An 18,779-nucleotide genomic window follows, 5' to 3' on the forward strand; every position below is an offset into this window, starting at 1 on the left:
GTTTGGTAGGGAAGGCTACTATTATTACAAAGCGTGAGGTTCCCATCTGAATTTTGTGTCTGTATTCTAAAATGTATCCTGGTGAGAGAAAGCCCAGACAGTAGGTCAGATAGAAAACAGGCAAAAGTGAGCAGCAATGAGCAAGCTAAACCTACAAAGAGTAAAGGTAATTCCTGTGATAAAATTGATGACAGACTTGTAGGATAGGTGACAGTGTATGGGGTTAGTATAGGGTTAGAGTGAGTACAGGGAAGGCATCCTAGAGGATATCAGCTCGGTATTAAATGATGAATAACAATTGACAAGACACACACAGGGCAGAAGGAAATTCCAGGCAAGGGGGTTGATCAGTGCAATGGCACAGTTCAGTACACACTAACAGGAGAAAGGAGACTGGTGAGGCAAGCAGGCGCCAGACCCCCAGCAATCCTCTACCATACCGACCAAGCTTTGATTTTATTCTGCAAGCAGTGGGGAACCATCAAAGATGATAAAACCAGATGATCAGGTTCAGTGTGCTTTTTGTTCAAATTTAAAAATGCAGTGATACCAAGGTCTGTAATTGCCTAAAACTGCAGCAACAGGAGGGAAAACCTGTGAGTGCTTCACTCGTGATTTTAGGTGAAAAGTATCTAGTAGAGAGGTATATGTTAGCTATTTAACAGGTAACTTCCTGACATGTTGGGGAAAAGTTGAATAAGGATCTGGCCTGCTTTAGAGAAGTGCTTCAAGGTAGTCCATCAATAATACCTTGTTATGTAATGACCTTACAAAAATGAGACTCTGATAAATAATTTTTAGCTTAAGACCTTTTTCTCGTCCCTCTTCAAAGTGATTCACAGTTAACTGTCAAATAACTGAATACTCATAGTGCAATTATTATAAACAAAATGTAGTGTTAATGAATGATGAAACACAAAGATAAAAAGCATGGCCCCACATCAATAAACACAATCTATTTACCTGTATCTCTATATACATCCATTTATACCTAAGTCAGGGAAGGTAAGTCTTGGATTCTTTGTCTGCATAGCCTACGTAGATATGTAGACACATTCTCAATACCTGAAGTTTTTTTTTTTTCAAAAATCTCTGAAAATAAGTGCTTTTGGCATTTCTAAAAATAGTAATTTACAGGGCCTCCCCGGTGGCGCAGCGGTTGAGCGCTGGGTTGCGAAGCTGCCCGCAGCCTCTGTGGCGCCGGTTCGATCCCCCCGGTTGCTCCCCGGCCACCGGAGGAGGGTCCCACATGGCGCGCAGACCTCTCCTGCCGCCCGCTGCTCCCCTCAGCAGTGTCCTTCGGTCCTTCTGCCTGCTCTGCTCCCTGCTCTGGCTCTGGTGTGTTCTCTCACCCTCCCGCGCTTCTGACTGTACCCAGTGCATGTATAAACAAAACAAACAAACAAATAAAGAAAGAAAGAAAGAAAACATGCCTCTATAAAAAAAAAAGTCATAAAAAAATAAATAAATAAAAATAGTAATTTACATTTATAGTATGTTTAAACTATACATGCTTTATGAACTTTCTTGAGCTATGTATCACAGTGACAGAAGAAATAATCCCACAACTTGCTAAGCAAACTCTAAAGTCCAAAAAAGCAAAATCCAAAAAATTCTAGTATAAAAAATATTTAAAATAAATGTTTTGGCTTTGGAGGACACAGCTAAAATAATCCGAAAAACGCTTCAGGTACTGACAACAACCAGTATTATTTAACTTTGAATGCCCGTGTCTCTGGTACTATCCTGTATGTTATTAAGTGCAGATCTTAACCATATGGCTACTCTAAAGGCAGCACCAGTAATTTGGATGGTCCAGTTCCAGTGTGCTTGTTAAAAAGTCACATTTGTTTCATGCGACTTGAGTGAGAAAATTCTAAGATATTATAGGTTGTTTACCTTGGGTTGTAACTATTGATTTGGTAGGCAAGAATTTTGCTGAAATTGCAGGTGCTAACTTTGACAATTTTTAAGCTGTTCATTTTGACTTGGAAATGAGAGGTTATAGTCTCATAATTATCTTTCAGTGCAAGCCAGTGGCTCTTGATGGATATTTGTGTTGCTGAACCTGATGGGTACAGCCATTCTTGGGTCTCAGAAGGTCAGTATTGGTCAGTTGCTCCAGAATCCTGGGCCAACTTTCTAACTAGGCTAATATGAGCAAAAGATAGGTGTCTGTGCAAGGATCCCCGAAGGATGAGGCAAGTAGAGAGCAGATAAGAAAGCTGTTTTCAAGTAGTTGAAGGACTATTTGGAAAAGAAGAATGAATTGGGTAGTTTTTGTGTGATGTTGGTTAAATTATCTAACTTGTATGTGCCTCAGTTTCCTTAGGGGTAAAATGGAACACTGGGGGCAATCTCATAAAATTGTTGGGAAGAATTTTTAAAAAAAACCCACCCCAACAAAGCTCTCATGAGAACTTGACATGTATCTGCACTCAATAGTTTTTTGGTTATTTTTTTCTATATACAATGGAGAGAAAACTAGCAAGATGTCTTTCTAAATAAATGTGTCTCGCATGAATAAATATTTTTATGTTTTAAAACATAAACAGTTCCTTGTACCAGCTGCTGGAGTACACCAGAGTACACCAGAGTTAGTACTCTCCACTTTTACAAGCTGGAACTTGGAGTTAGTAATTTACCCAGTCACCCGGCAGCTGGTATGTGAATAGGCTGAAACTTGATGTTTTCTGATGTCCTGACCTAGTGTACTTTTCACTGTACCAGGCTATTGTGAGTCAAAGGGTGCTGGAGGCTTGCAGATTTCCTTCAGCTCACTGAAAGAAAAATCTTTACTAGAGTACTTACAAAATGGTTTGTTTGCTGGGGAGTAAGCAGTGGCAGTATTCAAACTGGAACTGTGTGACCAATTCTTAATAATGTCAAGACTTAATTGCATTAGGGACAATCTTGACTTAGATGACTATGATGACCCTCCTAACTTAGCTGTTATAGTATTAAATAGGTGAAATTTAACTTATTTTAAAAATTGTCACTTTTTATTGACTCATCATAAATAAGCTATTTCTCTTTTGGGTGTTCCAAGGAATTTCCTCCTGCTTTCAAAATAGCAAGTGTAAGAGTAACATAACTGGAATGTTTAGATTTAGGTGTATGTGCCATTGCAACCTCATAGAATATTAAGAAGTTATATACTCAAGAATTAAAATCTAATAAAATGAATTAAGTTTTTTTTTATATACAACATTAAGTGAAACTGGATTTTTTTTTCCCCTTGACTTTTAAAGAGTCCATAATTATAAGTTTAAAATGTTTGTGTTCATTTCCAAGGGTTGCTGTAATGTCACAAACTAGGTGACTTTAAAAGAAGTTTATTGTGTGATACACAGTTCCAGAAGATAAAAGTCTGAAATCAAATTGTTAGCAGGACCATGCCCTCTTGGAGGTTTGTAGGGGAGAATCCTACCACAGCCCCAGGAAAAAATACACCAAACACATTGTTTTTAAAGCAAACAATAAATACTCACCAACCTTTTAAACCTACATATTTGAACAATTGTCAAAACTAAGTTGCCAACATTGATGCATAACTAGAAAACTTCCTCAATTTGTATTAAATCAGAAATGTATTACCATCAATGCATTAATATCTTTACTAAATACTGAAAAAATATTTTTGTGAGAGTTTCATCCTGGCGATGTTATCTTCACACAGGTTGAGACTCCGTGGCTCACCTATCAAGCTCAGTGGAAAAGCAGGTCTGTGTTGGTGTTATGTGCTAGTCACAGCCATCTCAGATTATGTTCAATAAAAAAGCAAAAAGGTGGCACAAGGGGTTAAGATGCAACCTATGAAGTCGTCCACAGCCTCTGCAGCATGAGTTCGATCCCCAGCCAGGGAGCTACCCACATGGTGCAGTAGACCTCTCCTGCCTTGCCCGCTGCTCCCCTCAGCAGTGTGCTTTGGTCGATCTGCCTGTTCTGTTCCCCGTTCTGTCTCTGGTGAATCCTCTCACCCCCCACACCTCTGGCCTGTACCCCAGCTCTTGTATGTATAAATAAATCTTAAAAAAAAAAAAGTGGTGTATACAGAGATTTGCAACAACTTTAAAGACCAAAAAATGTTCCTGTTATATGGTCCCAATAATAAACTCAAAAATGAGTGACAAATAGGGGCTTCGATGGGTTGTATATACTTTGGGTACAGTTATACTAAAAGCAGAGTTCCTTTGAAATCTTAAAAAAAAAAAAAAGTCCCTGTTAGTTCTCAGATGGTGCTCAAATGGGATACTTAAATGTGTGAGCTGAATACTTGTTAGCCAAGACTAGCAGGTGCTCCTTGCCATTTATTCTTAAGGACTTTTAACTTCAATTTCTGCTTTCTTGACCGTTCTTGACAATTATCATTATGGAGATTTTTCTGCTATTAACTGTTTTAGTAGAAGTTGACATGGATTTAAAGGTGTGCATCTCACTGCCTCCAAATGACGTGAGAGAGAATGAAGGGAGACCCCTGTGACCCCGTGAACTGAAGGAAGTAAATCCTGTACCATAGAAGAAAATCCCTGTCCAGGGCCTCCCTGGTGGTGCAGGGGTTAAGTCTTAGCACTATCAAGCTAGTACCAGCCACTGTGGCATGAGTTCGATACCCGGCTAGGAAGCAACCCACGTGGCACAGCAGACCTCTTCTGTCGTGCCCGCTGCTCCCTTCAACAGTGTATTTCAGTCACTCTGCCTAGTCCGCTCCCCACTCTGTCTATGATGAATGCTGTCACCCTGCTCCCACACCTTTGGCCTGTACCCCAGTTCTTGTATGCATAAAATAATTAAAATCTTAGAAAAAAATCCCTTTCCAAAAGATGGAAAAACCACTGAACGCAGGGGAAAAAATGACCCTGTGCTTGGCTCCTACTTCCATTGGACCCCCGCAAATTCCCCCCAAAAGTCCTCAAATGGATTTTCAAAGAAGTCAGGTGAAAAGTGGTCCCTTCCATCAAGAGATCCCCTGAAGGCATCAACCTGGTTACGGAACATGAAGTTGACTCAAACGGTCTGCCAAGATGGCTTCCTTCTTCATCTCCGCCGTTTACTCCCCCTTAGTCATATTTGTTATTGATGTCCCATTTCTTAGCATCGGATAACACCTCATAAGCCTGATTACTTGCTTGAATTTTCTGTCTGCTGCTTTTCTCAGGATTTTAATCTGGATTCCACCTCAGAGTCAGTTTCCAGTATGCTTTAGATGTCCTCCACAAGGGCGCAGCTTGCACACCCACAATTTCATGGTTACCCACCGTCCTTTAACAGGCTGTTGGAATGTCTTCATGGAGTCACCCCAAGATCCTTGCTTGTCTCTTCCTGGCTTTGGGTGACTGCTGGCAGTCCTTGGCACTTCTTGGTTTGTGGCAGCGTGGTGCCAGTCTGCTCCATCTTTACTTGACATCTGTAGAGTCAGGAATGGTCACTGAGCAGGTTTTCTGATCCAGCAGACCGGGTAAAGGAGGAGTCAGAGTCCTCAGTGGCTTTTGCAGGTCTTTGACTGGTATTTACCCGGTACACAGCAGGCAGGGGTGCTGCAAATCCACTATCCACTATCCCCAGCAAATCCACTATCTGGGCTCTCCGGTGATCTCGGCTTCTCTTCGGCTTCTTCTGCTGCTGCTGGCGTCCCCGTGACGCTGCCCTTAAAAACCCAGTCTTAGCCCAGGTGAATTCCATCTACATACGCCTACACCCTACTCCAGGTGCCCGCCATCAGGCAGGGCTTCAGGACCGCAAGGATCCATCATCTATCCTGAGGGCGGGAGGGCAGAAAAGCCTCACATTTTTCCTTACCCTACAGTCCACCCCCTCAGGGTTTTCTGCCATATAGTCTACATATATACAATTTTCTTAGCAAACAAACAATGCAGCCATGGCCGACAAAAGCAAATACATCACAAAATAACAAAATACAACAGAACACAAATAAGTCCAGGCAGGGCCCCAACCTAGTGGCAAAAGACAATTATTGGTACCAGCAGATGAGCCACCAAATCTGCTGCCACAGGCACTGCTCATATGAGGGAGGGGAACCACTCACGGCATCTACTGTATCACACCAGGAGCCGTCAGGCTTCCTGGCCTTCTCTGGCTGTAGTCTCAGCCGCAAGCCACACACAGCATCCACCCCCAGGATGCACTCGCTCTGGGATTGGCGATTCTATTCTGCTGGCGGTAATCGCCAACCCTCAGGGTTTCTGTCTGCGTTGCTCCAACACTCGGCCTTCATAGCCACCAATGTGACGCAGACCCCTGCACTCAGGCCAACCCACTGCACAAGCCCATGGGTCGGGGATCCAAACTCTACATTCGGCTTGGGCTCCACCCCAAGCCACGTTCCCCACCCGTCCCCCAAGGACGGGTTCCTCAGCTCCTCACCCTCTCTCGACAATGAGCAGGGCATCACCCACAGGTGATGTTACGAGACTCACTGGCCTTCAGCATACTCAGGCTGCTTAACAGCCGCTCAGGGCTTCCCAAACTTAGCATCAGCACCAGCTTTTGCCTTCTCAGTTGGCTTTTCTCCTCTGCCTGGCTGCTGGGCTTACACAGGCTGCTTTGGGACACTGTGGCCCACTGGCCACCCCCAGATTCCCATCTCCTGGGGTGTACAAACAATAGCATCCTCCCCCAGGGTCCCAAAAACAACATGAACTTGCCAAAGTTCCTCCGCCTTCTGGCAGGATTGTCAGTCCAAGTCCATCAGTCCAAGTCCATTAGTCCAAGTCCGTTGGCCTCTCCCTGCATCAGCACCGGCGAGCTCCGAATCGTGGTCCTCTCCTCCCCAGCGATTCTGCTGCCTCAGGGGTCGTGGGCTGGTCCTCTCGGGCGTCTCCTCCACGCGAGGTCTTATCCCACAGCTCCTGGACCTCGTCCATCTCCTGTGCCTCCATGACGCCTCCAGCATCGTCACAGGCAAACAGTCTGTTACTCCTCAGTCCCTCCAGGTCTTCGGAGGCTCCATACCCGTCTGCATGGGTCATCCTGCCGACTTACGCCAATTGTAGAGTCCGGAATGGTCACTGAGCAGGTTTTCTGATCCAGCAGACCGGGTAAAGGAGGAGTCAGAGTCCTCAGTGATTTTTGCAGGTCTTTTATTGGGATTTACCAGGTACACGGCAGGCAGGGGTGCTGGGGGGCCGGGAGGCTGGCAGTACTCTCAGCCCCCAGCAAATCCTCACTCTATCTGGGCTCTCCGGTGATCTCCGCTTCTCTTTGGCTTCTGCTGCTGCTGCTGGTGTCCCCGTGATGCCGCCCTTAAAAGCCCAGTCTTAGCCCAGGTGAATCCCATCTACCTATGCCCACACCCTACTCCAGGTGCCCGCCATCAGGCATGCATTCAGGACCTCAAGGATCCATCATCTATCCTGATGGCGGGAGGGCAGAAAAGCCTGATTTTTTACCTTACCCTACAACATCCCTCTGGGTTTCTGTATCTGTTTTCTCTCCTGATAAGAACACCAGTCATGGATTAGGGCCCACCCTCTGCCAAGACCCTATTTCTATTAAGTCGACATCGTGAGGTTCTGGGTGGATATTCATTTTGGGGGTATATTTTCAACCCAGAATATTGTAGTTTCATTTTTTCTTTAAACTCTATTCTCAAAATGATGCTGTAACTTAAGAAGCACTATAAAACTACTTGAAACTGTATAAAATAAAATAAGGTAAGTTATTAACTTCTATTAAAGCAACTTCTTTAATTAAGACAATTAAGATTCATTTCCATCATACTTATACTTTTCTCTAGTAGCTTTCTCTACTCCAAAAACTAAGATGTTATTACTTCCTCCCATGAGGTAGAGATCACTTGGTTATCAGTTTTATAACTTCCTGCATAGATGTCGCAGCCATAAATTGAAAAAAAGTCTCTTAATCTCCTTATTGTAAGCCAACTATTTTCAATTGTAAGAAAAATAGTTAATTTTAGTACAAAATATTATTATATAATTACATTAAAAATTGAAAAGATTTTGGGAATTTAAAAATATTGCGGAACAGGATGTTAGAATATATTTAGTAGTGTTGTTTCCATAAAGGTATAAGAAAAGCTTGTGGACCTCAAAATTATGATTCCTGCATAATAAAATTGCAGAGATCATGGCAGGTAGGACTGAAAGCAGTTAGCAAGAGCCCAATAGGAGTAGAGAGCATACTGAGTTCATCTCTGAAACTACACAGATTTTTTTTTTTTTAAGATTTATTTATTTATGCATACAAGAGCTGGGGTACAGGCCAGAGATGGGGGGAGTGAGAGGGCTCACCAGAGACAGAGTGGGGAACAAAACAGGCAGATGGACCCAAATATACTGCTGAGGGGAGCAGCGGGCAAGACAGGAGAGGTCTGCCTCGCCATGTGGGTTGCTCCCTGGCCGGCCGGAGATCGAACTCATGCTGCAGAGGCTGCGGATTGCTTCATAGTGCAGTGCTTGACCCCTTGCGCCACCAGGGAGGCTCCTCTTAAATGTCCATTGAAATAATTTGAGCAATTTAACAATTTCAGCAGAAAATATGGCGAAAGTATTTTTAAATCTTTGGCGCCCTCAAGTGGCATGATATTGTAAAGCAACTCAGAAAATACTGCATATATAATTATTTTAAAATCCTCCCTCCCATTTTTACACCATTGTTCATTTTTCTACAGAGTTTGATATGCAAGATTGGGTGAAAAAACCTGACATTGAATGGAGGCTCCCTCTTCCTATATACCCCCAAAGCAGAGAAGCTGGTAGAAAGGATGAATGGATTATTAAAGCAGAACATTCACTTTGTCTAGGCGACTAAGGTCCTATCCCAGGCTTTAATACATTTGAATGATCAACCAGAAGGGTCAACTGCCTTATAGTCCAGACTCTGGGAACCCTGCTGGGGATCCAGTAACATAAATTTATGGAAATAGTGGAAAATAGACATTGCCTTGACTCTGACCTTGGATCCACAGGCTATGTTGCTGAGACCATGAAGCCCTACATGCCTTGGAAAGGTGTGCTGCACTGGACTTTTCAATGGGATGACCCTACAGGGGTGGTGAGTTACTTTGCATCCCTGGGTGAGGGGGAACTGCTCAGTCTCTAGTGGCTCCTGCTGTCCTGCTGGAAGTTGGACCTATTGAAATACACTTTATCTGGGATGGAAACTGCACCATTGAGAGGGAGGAAAATGGGTGTCCAGGTCTGACATAGCCCACCCAGTCCATCTTCTCATGCCTGGCAGCATTGCCTCCCCTGGCCAACATGTTTGGTAGGTGCAACTAGGTCAAGTTCCTAAAGCTGCCAACTTCCCGCAACTCAAGGCCAGATGGCATATTCTGCTTTCCACTGAAATGATCATTTGGCTGCCATCTTTGCGCCGTCCGTTAGCTTGGAGCACATTATAGCACACATAGAAACCCTTACTAAATTTCCCCAGCAAGCCTTAAATGATAGCCAACTGAACACTGCTTTGCTTCTAATGATAAAAGCTGTTCATCACAACAGGAAGGCTTTGGACATGAATACTGCCTTGCAAGGAGACACCTGTGTGTTCTTACTCTGAACCTGCTGAAGCATCATCTTTATTATATCATTTGAGAACACAAGTAGAAATCCTGAGCGATCCAGCTCCTGGCCCAGGGGACTTAGTAAATCAGTGGTTGGGATCATGGGGCTTGTAGGGTCAGGAATGACCACCGAGCAGGTTTTCTGATCCCATGCAGACTGGGTAAAGGAGGAGTCAGAGTCCTCAGTAGTTTTTTGCAGGCTTTTATTGGGATTTACCCGGTATACAGCAGGCAAGGGTGCTGGGGGGCCGGGAGGCTGGCAGGCCTCCCAGCCCCCAGCAAATCCTCACTCTATCTGGGCTCTCTGGCCTTCTACTTCTCTTCTTCTTCTCTCGACTGCCGTTAGTTCTTGGCTTCTACTGGCGTCCCCGTGACGCCACCCTTAAAAGCCCAGTCTCAGCCCAGGTGAATCCCATCTACCTATGCCCACACCCTACTCCAGGTGCCCGCCATCAGGCATGCATTCAGGACTGCAGATCCGTCATCTATCCTAATGGCAGGAGGGCAGAAAAGCCTGATACTTTTTACCTTACCCTACAGGGCTCTTGGTGGAAAAAATTACTTATTTTGGGAATTTTTTTAATATTAATTTTTAAATTTTTTACATCTTTGTTCATTTTTAAACAATATTTGCTTCCCCCACCCCCTCAGGTGTAGTCCCCATAGAGTTTCCTTCCCCAATGCACCCGTGCACCATCACCTCAGTCCCCTGGGCTTCTCCCTCCCTCCCTCTGATCCCTCTCCCTCCTCCTCCCCTGCAGGATGTCTCTGGTTTATAATTGTCGGTATTTTGGGAATCTTGATCTTAACCTGTATTATTTTCCTGCACACGTTCCTATATTGTTGCTGTGGTTTTCAGCCCCCAGTGCAGCCAGATAGCTGCCAAAAGAGCACCTCCATGTTATCTGCAGGGCCAGCAAGCCCAGAGCAGTTTCTCTATGATCCCGGCAGAGGGGTAAAGGAGTCCTGGAGCCTTCAGGGGCTTTTTCAGGCTTTTAATGATCTTTCTACAGCATTTGTAGTGAGGCAACCAGATGCAGGGCAGGCAGGGGGGCAGGCCTCATAGCCCTCCACGAATCTTCACTCTTCTGGACTGTGGTGTTCTCTACCTCTCTCCGCCATGCAGGCCCCTACTTACTGCTGCATCCTGTTCTCCGCTCTGCTCGCTGCTGTCGCCCTGAGACTGACGCTCCTCGCTAGATGCAGGTGCTCATGCACCACTCACGCATCCGCACACCCTACTCCATGTGCCGCCTCAGGCACCCTCAGGTGCAACCTGTAAGGCCACAGGTGTGGATCATTGATGGTAATGTAGGGAGGTTGGAAAACACCCCATTAGCAAACCCCATTAGGAAAACAACCCTACATTAGCAGAACTCCTTGCCCTACATTAACGACCCTCAGGTTACCTTGCAGAAGAGGGGAAGATATGAGAGTGTAGGAGAGCCCCAGAGAGGAAATGGAGACAATGTTGGAGGTGCTCACCGGGAGGATGTTGTAGGGTAAGGTAAAAAATCAGGCTTTTCTGCCCTCCCGCCATCAGGATAGATGAGGGAACCCTGTGATCCTGAATGCATGCCTGATGGCGGGCACCTGAAGTGGGTACACCTGCGCTAAGACTGTGCTTTTAAGGGTGGCCGAAAGAGAAGAAGCCCGAAGCAGAAGCAGAGAACGCCAGAGAGCCCAGATAGAGTGAGGATTTGCTGGGGGCTGGGAGGACTGCCAGCCTCCCAGCCCCCAAGGGCCCCTGCCTGCCATATGCCTGGTAAATCTAAATAAAAGACCTGCAAAAGCCACTGAGGACGCTGACTCCTCCTTGACCCGGTCTGCTGGATCAGAAAACCTGCACTGTGGCCTGTTCCTGACCTTATAGATGTCATTGCTGGGTAGCCCTCCAGCTGGAGCCGAGTAATGAGGGCCTGCTTTCCCCCTCCCCTGTCCCTGGAATGCGAGTTCTGTCTACCATCCCGATCCCGATCCTGACGATGGCGGCTATTTTCGTGCAGTTTAGAGAGGAAGTGTTATTGAGGCCACCTGGGCTATGGACTCCTGCCTTGGCCTCCATGTAAACTCTTCCTTTGTGGAGATCTGCTCGCCTTTGGGCTGCCCGGACAAGCTGGCGTGTAAGTTCCCTTGCTGTTTTAAAACCACTGTGTTAGCAGGTTTGGGATCTCTAGTGTGCTAACTTCTGAGAAGCAGGAAGGTTTTGCTCAGGAGCACAATCTGAATGTGGCTATATATGCTTATAACCACAACATGAATTTATTGGGGACGAATTCACATTGCATTGGCAGCAAAAAAGGGGAAGGTCATGAACATCTTGGCAAAGTTGAGGCTGAGTGGGTGTCGCCATTCTGTGGAGGGCTGAGAATCTTGGGGAAGAGGAGGAGGAGGAGGAAGAGGTCCTGGCGGCTCTTGCTAAACTCTGAAGACGCCTGAAGGATCACAGGCGTGGAGTCCATAAACATCTCCAGTTGCCCCCACTTCAGTGCCTTTATTTATGCCACTTGGTGGACGTGTGTTACCAGGACCTCTGTTACCTTTGGTTTAGGCCTGGCCTCCCTCTCCCCCACCAGGTTTTTAGCTGTCCTTGGCATCTTCAGGTCTGTTTATCAGTGTCTGGGTAAACAAGAGGTTGATCACTTTAGTGTTTTATTTCATTGGCCCACCTTCCCATCAATGAGGGTCAGGACAATATTAATAGATATGACAAAACCACCTTCCAGGCTGACAAGCTCACCTCTTTCTTTGGTCTTACCTTGCTGTCTGGATACCTGGTGGGGCTGGGAGAGTGGAGGGCGATTTACAAGCCAACACCCCTCTTCCTTGCTTTCTTTAAGGAAAGAAACCTGCTTCCCACGGCTTGGGCTTTTGGTCTATTCTCTCTGCCTTTTCTATAATGTTTTTTTTTTTTAAATCAAGAAAGTTTTTTTTTTTTTTTATTGAAGTAACACTGGCTTACAACACTGTACATGTTTTAGGAGCACAGGTGTGTTCTAGCGCATCATGCCCAGGACCAAAGGGCCAGAATCCCTCTACCACAATTCATTGGGCCTTCTCCCTTCCTTACTGCCCCCTATTTCACTCCACCCCTCGGAACGAAAGTTGTGCAGTCAGAATACAAGTGTTTGCTTTAGTTTGGTTTTGTCTGTTCCTTTGCTTTGTTTCTTTATAATCAACACACAAGTGAAATCATCTGTTGTTTTTTTTCTAACTTTTCACTTGGCATAATCCCCTCAAGTCCATCCATGTTGTTGCAAATGGCATTTCATCTCTCTCTCTCTCTGAATAGCTGAGTAGTATTCTATTAAGTATATACATCACATCTTCTTTATTTAGTCATCTGTTGGTGGACACTTAGGTTGTTTCCACACCTTGGCTATTGTAAATAGTGCTGTCATGAACAAAAGAGTGTGTAAATCTTTTCAAATTAGTGCTTTTTTATTCTTTGAGTTGATATCTAAGAGTAGAGTGGCTGGATCATGCAACAGATCCATTTTTAATATTTTGAGAAACCTCCATAATGTTTCCCATAGGGGCTGGGTCAATCTTCATTTCCACCAACAGTGTACATGGGTTCCTTTTTCTCTACATTCTTGCCAATACTTGTTTCTGGTTTTTTTGATAGGGGCCATATCTTGCTGTGGTTTTCATTTGCATTTCTCTCATGATAAGTGATGGTGAACATTTTTTTCATGTGGCTGTTGGCCATCTGTATGTCTTCTTTGCAGAAATGTCTATTTAACTCTTCTGTCCATTATTTGATTGGATTGTTTTCCTGTTGTCGAGTTCTTAATAGATCTTGCACATGAACCCTTGCCAGAATTATGATGTGCAAATATTTATTCCTATCCAGTAGGAAGTCTTTTCCTTTTAACAATTGTTTCTGTTGCTGTGAAGATTCATATTTTGATGTTGTCCCATTTGTTTATTTTTTTCGTTTTCTTTTATCATTGGAGTCAGGTCCCAAAAGAGATCACTGAAGCCAGTGTCATGGAGCGTTTTGCTATGTTTTTGTCTATGTATTTAATGGTTTCATGTCTTACATCAAACTTTTAATTCATTTTGAGTTAATTTTTGTGTTTGGAATTATATAGCGGTCTAGTATTATTCTTTTGTATGTAACTGTCCAATTTTATCAACAAAATTTGTTGAAGATGCTTTCCTTTGTCCATTGTATGATCATCGATCCTTTGTTGTAAATTAACTGTCCACATATGTTTGGGTTTATTTCTAGGCTCTTAACTCTATTCCACTGGTCTGTGTGTCTGTTTTTATTGTAGTAGCATGCTGCTTTGATTACTATTGTTTTGAGTAATATTTTATATATCCATAAATGTACTGTTTGCTGTTCTTTTTTTAAAAAAAGGATTTATTTATGCATGCAAGAACCTGGGTACAGACAGAGGTGTGTGTTGGGGGGTGAGGGGTGGGAGGATTCACCAGAGGCAGAGTGGGGAGCAGAACAGGCAGATCTACTGAAACACACTGCTGAGGGGAGCAGCGGACAAGACAGGAGAGGTCTGCCACGCCATGTGGGTCAGCTCTGTGGCTGTGGATCGAACTTGTGCTTCAGTGGCTGTGGATAGCTTCATAGTGCTGTGTCTTAATCCCTTGCACCACCAAGGAGGCCCTATTTGCTATTCTTTTTACAGTTTTAGCATGACAAAGCATATTTGAGATGATTTTATTTGAATATGTGAAAAATTGGCTGACAGAAGAAAGGTTTCTGAAAGTCACAAAAACATATGAAATGGAAATGCTTCCTTCTCTGACACTGCCAGTGGATGTGCAACACACTTAGAGAGCTTAATGGAGGTCTCAACAGAAAAGAAATAATGAATTTGTATTTAATTTACACAAAACGCTTAGCTAAGATTTTACTATGCTAGTACCAGTGTATCTGGCCAGCAGAGGGAGCCAACGAGCTTCCCATGATTGCAAATTCCCTGGCTATAGAAATAGTCAGCATCACCTTTGCCTGGCTTGCGCAGCATATCCAGTGTTTAAATTTGGCTACTAAGAAGCAAAGCCACAGCTTTCATTAAAAAAAATAATTTTAGGGCCTCCCCGGTGGCGCAGAGGTTGAGCGCTGGGTTGCAAATCTGCCCGCAGCCTCTGCAGCGCCGGTTCGATCCCCCGCTGCTCTCTGGCCACCGGAGGAGGGTCCCACATGGCGCCAGACCTCTCCTGCCGCCCGCTGCTCCCCTCAGCAGTGTCCTTCGGTCCTTCTGCCTGCTCTGCTCCCCGCTCTGGCTCTGGTGGATTCTCTCACCCTCCTGCCCTTCTGACTGTACCCAGTGCTTGTATAAATAATAAATAAATAAATCTTTAAAAAAAATAATTTTAACATATGCACATTGTTAAAAAATTTAATACCAAAACATGAATAAAAAATCTTTTTGTATATAAAAACACAAAATAATACGGAAGATCCCTATTCTCTCCAACCCTTCTTTCCAGAGGCAACCATTGTCACCTCCTGACTCTTTTACTCGGGGAAAAGAAATTAAGGATCTTTAAATAATGCCATAACACAGTTCAGATTTAAAAAGTACAGTAAGGATGCTTTAGTGAAAAATATTTTTCTCTCTCGTCTGTTTCTTCAGCCTCCCATTTCCCTTCACTAGGGGCAACCAGTGTTAGCAGTTTATTGAATGACCTGCCAAGGAGATTTGATGAGTCTTTTAACAAATAAAACAGTTCCAGGAAAGCAATAGGTCCACATGTTCCATAATTCAAAAGCTTCCAAAAGGAACTCAGAGAAAGATCTCTCTCCCTCCTCTGTCTCAAAGAAGCAACATTTAAGTCATATTTCCTGAGTTATCAACCTGAGACATTAGCTACTCGCTTTATATTATGGTAGATGAAGTTTTACCTCTTGTATTCTCTTTCCCCACTCCCCTTTCCAACCCCCTGGTATAAACATAATGATTACTTTATTTGACAAACAGTATTCTTGATGGCGGAGCTTAATATTATAGTAATTTTTTCCCCTTTAGATAATACTTTTTCTAGAGTTAATTGCCTCATTTTCCATTGGCTTAGCTTTTTTTTTTAATGTACTTGTCATTGATTTTCCATGCACATCATCAGATTTGTTAAATGCCAATGATATTTTCCAAATTATAAAAGGATCACAAATCTTTCCCATTCTTGGTCTTCTTGTTCTAAACTGACCTGCCTGTGCTGAGTATACACAGAGCTCTCATCCTCTGACTTGCTTCATCCTTCACCCCAATAGATTTCTTCTTGCCTAGATCCTATGTGTTAATTAATTCTTGTATGCATAAATAAATAAATCTTAAAAAAATGAACTTATACAAATGCTTTTTAAAAGAGAAAACAAACATCCCAATCAAAAAACAAACAGAAAAGTTTAATAGACACTTATGCCAAAAAGACATACACATGCCTACAGGTACATGAAAATTGCCTGTCATCACTTATTATCAGGGAAGTTCAAATCAAAAGCAAAATGAGAGATGAGATGCCACCATATGCCTGTGAGAATGGCCAATATCAATAAGACCAGAAACAACAAATGTTGGCAAGGGTGTGGAGACACAAGAACTCTCCTGCACTGCTGGTGAGAATGTAGACTGGTCCAATCACTATGGAAAACAGTATAGAAGTTTTTCAAAATAGTAACAATAGTGATCTGTCCTATGATCCAGAAATTCTACTCCTACGTGTCAACCTGAGGAATGCAAACAATCTAATTTGAAGGAATATATGTACTCTTAATGCTCATTGCAATACTAATTATTGTATCCACATAATGGTTTGTTTTTTTTAAAAGATTTATTCAACTATGCATACAAGAACTGGGATACAGGCCAGAGGTGTAGGGCATGAGAGGATTCACCAGAGACAGAGGAAGGAACAGAACAGGAAGACTGACTGAAATACACTTCTGAGGGGAGCAGCAGGTGAGACAGTAGAGGTCCACTGCGCCATGTAGGTACCTCCCTGGCCAGGGATTGAACTCATGCCACACTGGCTGTGGAAAGCTTCATAGGTTGCGTCTCAACCCCTTGCACAGCCAGAGAGACCTAATATATCCAAATTACGGAAACAAGCTAAAGTGTCCAGGAATAGATGAGTGGTTTAAGAAGATTTGGCACAATAAAAAACCACTTGGCTATTTAAAAAAAAGGATGAAATCTTGCCATTTGCAGCAACACAACGACATGGATAGAAATTGATGGATTATGCTATGCAGAAAAATTCAAAAGGGGAAAGAGAAATACTGAACGATTTTATTCATATGTGAATACAAAGAAACAAAGGAAAGGTATAGAGAAAGCTAAACCGAAACAAACCCCTGAAATCTGAAAGTAAACTGAGACTACATACCAGAGGGTCATGGTAAAAAGTAGGGAGCAGTGGGGGAGGGAATGCAATGGGGGTTCAAGGAGTTGGATGCCTTAGTGGTGGGTGTGGTGTGGTAACATACACTACTCTTTTCCTTTCCCCTCTTCCCATTTTCAGCAGGTTTTCTAACTGGCTTGTTAGTTAATTTGCAGTCATCTTGTTGCTGGCCTGTTATCTATAGTCAAGGCTGTGTTGATATCATTGGCTATGTTTTTAGTGACGAGGACACCATAATTTTGTGGTTTTGTTAGTGGGCAGAATGAGGGGCACCCAAGAACCCTCAAACTTGAATGCTGAAAATGGGTTCTGCCATCTGCCACATGAAGACATACTCAAACAATTAGTGTGCAATAGAATAAGGAAAAAGAATATAGTTAAAATAATTTCCCCATGAAGCATCCAGAGTTACCCATCCCTTCGTGGGAAAATGCCCAGCCAAACAGGGTTGGTGCAAAGCAGGACCACTGAAGCCCAAAAGCCTGCCACAAGTCTAAGGCACCTTTGAGCAGGGACCTATAGGGAAGGGGCAGAAGGGACGAGGTAAGTCTGGAAGGAAAAGAGCAAAATCAAAACCCAAGTCAATGGCTGCCATTGTCAGCCTCTCCATGGGTCTCTCACCCAGGTCTCTGGCTCTTTCAAGTGTCTCCTTCCAAGTCCCCCATGTCCTTGGTGCAAGTCCAAGGCCATTCGTTTTGTTCCATGTACCTCCTCCAGGTCTTCTTCTTTCCCAAGTCCTTTATTTTGCTTCTCCTGCCTTCCCAGCTCCTCCCTTCTTGGGGACCTGGAACCTCCCCTTTCTGTGAATATCACTCTGTTACAGTTTCTTTTCATTTGTTCAGAGGTTTCTGATTTCTTTTAGAAATTTGTTTTGAGGGAGACTATGTCAATAGTTGCCTTGGGCAAAACCATAAAATTTATGCTCTAAGCAAAACACTAAAGCACTCTGAGCCATTTGAAGAACAAAAATTCAAAAAATCTTGACATTTGTTATTTATCATAGAGCAGAGATACAATACTTAGACTATAATTTTCTCAGCTTATGCTTGATTGATCTTTAATAACCCAGAGTAAAAGGGCAGGTGACCAGTGATTTTCTTAACAGTAGCTTACTGGTATATATTCCTGCTCTTGTTTCAAGCTTCATGCAGTCCTGTAATTTTATGTCTCATTATGATAACTGGCATCTAATATAAAATGTCAGTGTATAAATCAACTATGAAATTAGCCTAAATTGTGTAATAAATTTTGTCACACTTCAGAGTTTTTGAAAATCTTCATTTATCTCTTTCTTACTACAATAAAATGGACACTTTTATTTGTGAAAAATCCAAAAATCTGATAATGCTGACTGCTGCCAATGATGAATAACACAAGTAATTTTCTTCATTCTTCATTATGTAAATGGTAAGTATCTATAGCAATGCACTTTGTTTTTGTAGTGCATGTAAAAAATTACAACACAAAAGATGGGACTTTGAAATGCTTATTTAAATGTATTTTAACAATGTGACATCCATAGAAAGGGGAGCTTCCACTTTCCCTGCCCCACCCAAGGAAGGGTGGATCTAAGCAGGGAGAAGTAAGAGAGGTCTGGGAGAAGGAAGAAGGAGATCAGGAAGGAGATGTGGAAGAGGCACATAAAGAAGAGAGGTGAAGAAGCTGTGCTTGTGTTCAGCCTTGGACTTGTACCAAGGACATGGGGGACTTGGAAGGAGACACTTGAAAGAGTCAGAGATGTGGGGGAGACAACCACGGGGAGGCTGACAATGGCAGCCTTTGTCTGGATTTGGGTTTTTATTTTGCTCTTTTCATCCCAGACTTGCCTGGCCCCTTCTTCCCCTTTTCTATGGGTCCCCAC

Source organism: Talpa europaea, assembly GCF_964194135.1.
Source record: "Talpa europaea genome assembly, chromosome: 5".
Lineage (NCBI taxonomy): Eukaryota > Metazoa > Chordata > Mammalia > Eulipotyphla > Talpidae > Talpa > Talpa europaea.